Genomic DNA, 6089 nt, shown 5'->3' with positions numbered 1-6089 from the left:
CCACTGAATGATCCCACCACTGCCACCAATTGTCAGGGACCAAGCAGTAAGACAACAGGACACAGGAGTGGTTTAAATAAACTAGGGTTTTTATTTACCCAAAAATCCACAAAACATCATAGGCATCATAGGCAAGGCCTATAAAAGAGGTCAACAGAAAATACCTCAAAGAAACATAACAGGTGTTAACTCAACAAACAGACCTCCTACAATGAAAAACCAAGGAACCTATATAGTGACTTGGCCAAACCAAGTTGAACCCAAGGGATAATTAATAGTCACATCATACACAGGACACTGACAAAACCCAAATCCCCCCTTTGACCTGGAAGCAGGTGGTTTGTCCCAATCTGTCCCAATTGGCTCCTTGCAGTATTTATGAGCCCTCAGCGCTCGGCCACGCCCTTTGCTGAACCAGGAAGTAACCTCCCCCAATGGACATGGTAACTCAAGAGACAAAGAATGTAATTAATACAAACAAATACTTGTGTTTTAGCTGTGCTAAAATGTTTGAAGTAATATCAGATTACAATCAAATAAAGACTTTACCATCTAGAGCAAATGTGTGGTGTTAATTGGCATGTTTTATTGTAGCTGCACTAAAACAAAACTACTGAAGATGAGGATGCAGTGTAGTTGGTTTACCCTGTGTGGCTGTGGCCATCACAGAGAAAGAATAGTTTGTGTGAAACCTTCCCTGGGAAATTAATAGTTTGTGTGAAACCATCCCTGGGAAATTAAAGGAGTGAAGTCCGGTGGAAGATAAGCAGTGACTCTCCGCCCTAAAAATGTCCATATATACTGTTGTTTATTCATGCACGGTGCCCCCTGTTGCTGACTGGCCGGTCCCGATACCTGTATCGCACGGCAGTGGAGCGGGGAGCCCGGAGTGCTCTGTTACAGGGCACTCTGTATTTTCGTATTGTGTCTTTTTACCATTAAAATCAGATTATTGTTATAACTTTTATGCCGGTGTTTTGAACTCCTTTTCTTATTAATCTGACCAGGCTCATCTAACGGACGGCGCAGAGCTGGGCTTTAAGCCACCACAACTGTGTCTGCTCCTACAAGAGTGAGTGTTTTTAGCAGAGCCATATTGTGTCCTTGTCATTATGTTGATTATTACCTGTCTGTATAATGTTGCAGCTCAGCTAATTTTGGATTGATGGCAAAGGGAGAGGGACTTAAGTGAGAGTGAAAACACAAGGTAAGTTTAATACTACTGTTTTATATAAGTAAGCATACTAAACATGTATTCTATCACTGTATTATATAAGTAATCTTGTTAGTAACCTACTGTATGGCAGGTGGAGGGGCAGTGGAGCAAAACTGCAAGACTGCAAACTCACAAGACAGAGAAATCAAAGTTTGTTCTCCAGAGAAGAGGTTGATTTCACTTAAATTTTTTATTTCATATTTTCTAAAGATGTGGAAATGGCAAAAAAAAAACTTGAGAGCTGTAACCAAGACAACTGTAACAACATGAGTAGAGAGCCACCAAGGTTTTCCAAGTCCCTCTCTTACTCCATTTTTACCAGATGTGAGACATCGGGCATGAAATAAAGCTGCCTGTCTGGTGTTGCTGGATGTGGCACCGATGTTTTATTTTGGTCCACCCCAAAGGATTTCCACATGGCTCGGTTAGGGCTACCCATGTCGGTGGTGACATCAAGCACATGTAGCCCTATGGATGCTGCCCTCTGTATTATATCAATAATGATTGGCCTGTACTCTGCTCCATTGGTAGAATTGCCAGTGTAATGATATGCCACTACTTGCTTCCACCGTGTTGTGTTTCCAGCCAACATAAACACACAAGCATGTGTTGCCACCCCTGTGTGGCCTGGTAAAGTCACATCACCGTACAGTTTGCCTGTAATCATGTCTAACTCCACACTTGGTGTGATTGCTATTTCATCCAAGGTCAACACACACTCCCTTTCAAGGTCTGTCAATCAATCTGCCTTCAATTTTAGGAAATCAAAGACCTCTGTCAACACACCAGGCTCAAACTTAACACATTGCATCCTTCTTTGCAGTGTCCTTATTCCTGGAAGGGGAATCTTCAATTCCTGCAGAGTTTTGTAACCCGTTGGTCCACACCCAAAGCGAGTTTTTAAAGCCTTCTCAATTGTCTCATTGCTCCATTTCATCACCTTTGTGATGAGTCTGCCTAATGCCTTCAGTTGGTCTTTTGAAAACGTTTTCTTATATTTATTGTCCCTAATTTTCATTGTTGTCTTGAGAGCTGCATTTTCCTTCCTGGTTTTTCTTAGTGCAGCCTTTGCTTTTTTGGTGATTCCTTCTTGGGTCTTTAATTTTCTCTTTAATTGTTTTAATAGATCTGGCTGCTGGTTCTCTCGTATGCTGACTGGCTGCTGGTTCCCTCGCATGCTGACTGGCTGCTGGTTCCCTCGTATGCTGACTGGCTGCTGGTTCCCTCGTATGCTGACTGGCTGCTGGTTCCCTCGTATGCTGACTGGCTGCTGGTTCCCTTGTATGCTGACTGGCTGCTGGTTCCCTCGTATGCTGACTGGCTGCTGGCTGAGTGGGTGGTGTCCGCCCTCCCTGTCTCTCCTCACTAGCCATGTCCTCTCTTTCTTCACCCTCACTTTCCTTTCTCTCAGTCTCCTCATCCCTTCTTCCCTCAATCTTTGAGACTAATGTAAGCAGAAGACATGGCACTGTACATTTTCGAACATTTTAAATATTATACCACGATTTGTTACCACCAAGGCAATTTCCCATCCAATAGGTGTGCTATATAGGTGTGTATAACCCTTTCTCCTGTCTGTTACTCCCTCTTTCAGCACAAGAACCAGAGGGGGATTCAATGGAGCCTGAATACACAACCCAATAAGACGTGAACATGTGACGATTTACCATGCTGGGAGACGTGGGAGATGTCACGAAATGTCATCCCTTCAAACGTGACAGTTACACGGTATTGTTAACCCATGTTAACCATTGGAGAAATAACCGGAAATGCCAAGCAAATGCTACCCCGACGGTCGGTTGTTATTGTCAATATTAATATAATAATGATTTATTTTGTAATAGTCACACTCGATTACGCCAATTTTCTTGTTGCCCCAGCTGGTCGACACCTCTTTTAGCAGAAACAAAGGCTAAATTAATGTATTAAATCGATGTTAATCCATGCGTGTGGAAGTGAAATTAACGGACGTGACGTTGTGCGATTGAGTTGCCAGGCAACAGCTTCGGTTCATGTTAATTTACAAACTATTTAAAAACATGTTGGAAGGCCTCACGAAATACTTTAATGCAAATTAAAATGTAAATGTGAAGGAATGTGTGTATAACAAAATACATCGGTGATAAATGAAACCGGAAACTGACGTAGGCAAGATCCTCAGCTCGATGATTGGATGGTTGCATGCTGGGATTTGGGGTTTATGTGATGTGAAATCTGAAAACGTTTTTTAAAAACAAAATAAAACTTTATTCCGAGTGTGCTTGCTTTTCTCTTTGAGAGTCATCACACAACAGCATTGTAATACACGGTTCGGCTGCATTAAGTATTACATATCTGCCGTAGTTATCTATTTATAGAGCCCTGCTGAGAAGACTTCTAGACAAGCAGGAAGAACTGCCGCCAAAACTGAAAACGTGACGTGGATCATAAATATATAAGCAATTAAACAACATCTTACATTTCTTTTCACACAATGCGTCTCCTTGCAGTATCAACACTAATTCGGCTGACTTTTATATTTGATCCAATTGGTAGATAGGCTGTATTTACACCATAACGGTGCAGAGCTGATAGAAAGGGACACCTGGTGGTTAAAAGCATGTTATTGAATTTTATTATTTTATTATTAGATATTCCCTGACATGAGAAAACGCAGGAATGTCCTGTGTTTCGGGATGAGGGGTACGTGGAAGCCGCATAATAGATTTATAGCATTTTTTAACATTAAAAAAATAGTATAAAATCAAAAGGTGGGTTTTTTGACAAAAGAAGCTTTGTGTTATATAGGCGGGCCTTGTATTAACACATCGAAGTTGGTTTGACAACAATTCGTCCATCGAAGCCAGTGTTAAATAGATGTTTTGAATGTGTCAAATATCCAACGTCCAATATAAAACCAAATTTACCACGGTCTGTTGTTTACACTTATTTTTTAATTCAATTCAGAAGTTTACTAAAGTCATACAGAGATCTTGGCTCTGTTATAGATAAGTTATACTTTATATTACATACATAGACTAAAGTGAAAACATTTAGACCGGAATAGCCGACAGTACGTGGGATTTATAAAACGCTACCCTGACGTGTAGCTGCTGTTAGCTTTATTTATTTCTCTGACATGTTCCAATGTTTTACTGTTTATTTAACTTTGGGACAACATTACACCCTTTGTATTCAGCTCATGCTGCTTTCAGGTAGGGCTAAAAGAAAAGCCTATTTTAAATACTTCCACCAGATTTGGTGGATTATTTAGGTTAAAGTGTATTTAATTCATCCTGATCCCATAATAATAATAAGACAATCACAAATAGACAGCAGCCTTGCTTGATGTTAGTTTGTGCTGCAAGCTGTGACTGTCATTTAATCTCTTTAGTTTTTTAAAAACCAGAACAGTACATCATTTTAAATGATCCCTTAAGGATTGTTTGTCTGAAATGCTTAGTTACATTTTGCAATAATACTTTTGCAACCCTGTGTTTAATATGATTAATTCACTTTTTTCTCTGTAATTAGGACAATTCTGGAAAAATGGATCTGCTGGAGAAGGACCCCTAATCTGAAAAGTGCACAGCGGATCATCAGGACAGAGCTGCATCCACCTGGACCCCCGAGGTGCTGGAGAAGGACCCCTAACCCCAGCGGATCATCAGGACAGAGCTGCATCCACCTGGACCCCCGAGGTGCTGGAGAAGGACCCCTAACCCCAGCGGATCATTAGGACAGAGCTCCATCCACCTAGACCCCCGAGGTGCTGGAGAAGGACCCCTAACCCCAGCGGATCATCAGGACAGAGCTGCATCCACCTGGACCCCCGAGGTGCTGGAGAAGGACCCCTGACCCCAGCGGATCATCAGGACAGAGCTCCATCCACCTGGACCCCCGAGGTGCTGGAGAAGGACCCCTGACCCCAGCGGATCATCAGGACAGAGCTCCATCCACCTGGACCCCCGAGGTGCTGGAGAAGGACCCCTAACCCCAGCGGATCATCAGGACAGAGCTGCATCCACCTGGACCCCCGAGGTGCTGGAGAAGGACCCCTGACCCCAGCGGATCATCAGGACAGAGCTCCATCCACCTGGACCCCCGAGGTGCTGGAGAAAGCAGAACGGCGATCAGGAACATCCTCCACAGACCTCTGCTTACTGCCGTCCTACAGACTTGTGTCTTACTTTCAGAATTAGATTTTGTATGTGTCCTTTCTTTTAATAGATATCTAACGACTATATCTTGAGTCTGTCGGATTCCCCAAACAGCTGCTTCTATACTTGCTGCACACAATACAAATAAACAACTCCATACACACACTTCTGCTGAGATGTGTGTTGCTGCCGGTGATGTTAAATAACATGACTGATATCCTCTGTCTCAGTGATGAAAGTTATAATAAGAGAAGACATGAAGCTGCAGAGAGAGGATGGATATATTCTTACCTCTACTTTGTGATAAGATGAAAATACAATATTAAATTGTAATTGTTAAACACATTGTTTATTTCATTTACTGAGGTTTTAACCATTATTTACAACATGTGTACATAAGCAGTGGAATAATAGGGTATCTCTAGGTCATTCAACTGTCTTCAGTTTCATTTTATTAATACAAGAAATAGGTCATAGAAAATGTTTAATTGTGTATTTCAGCAGAGCGGGGGGGCACGGTGCTGGAGGTGCTGACCTGGGGTCAGTGGGACATCATCCGGGCAGGTTTAGGTGAAGACGGGGAATATAAACTGTTATGATCACAGCTATTAAGATTAGAACACTACTATTGTTAACAATCAATCTATACAACATGTTTTTGTTCAGCAAAACCTATGTTACTCCCAAGCTCTGTATCAACCTGCATTCGCTACCAGCGAGAAGATAATAGACGT

This window comes from Pseudochaenichthys georgianus, chromosome 24 (genome assembly GCF_902827115.2).
Source record: "Pseudochaenichthys georgianus chromosome 24, fPseGeo1.2, whole genome shotgun sequence".
NCBI lineage: Eukaryota > Metazoa > Chordata > Actinopteri > Perciformes > Channichthyidae > Pseudochaenichthys > Pseudochaenichthys georgianus.
Note: the sequence above shows the minus strand (reverse complement) of the source record.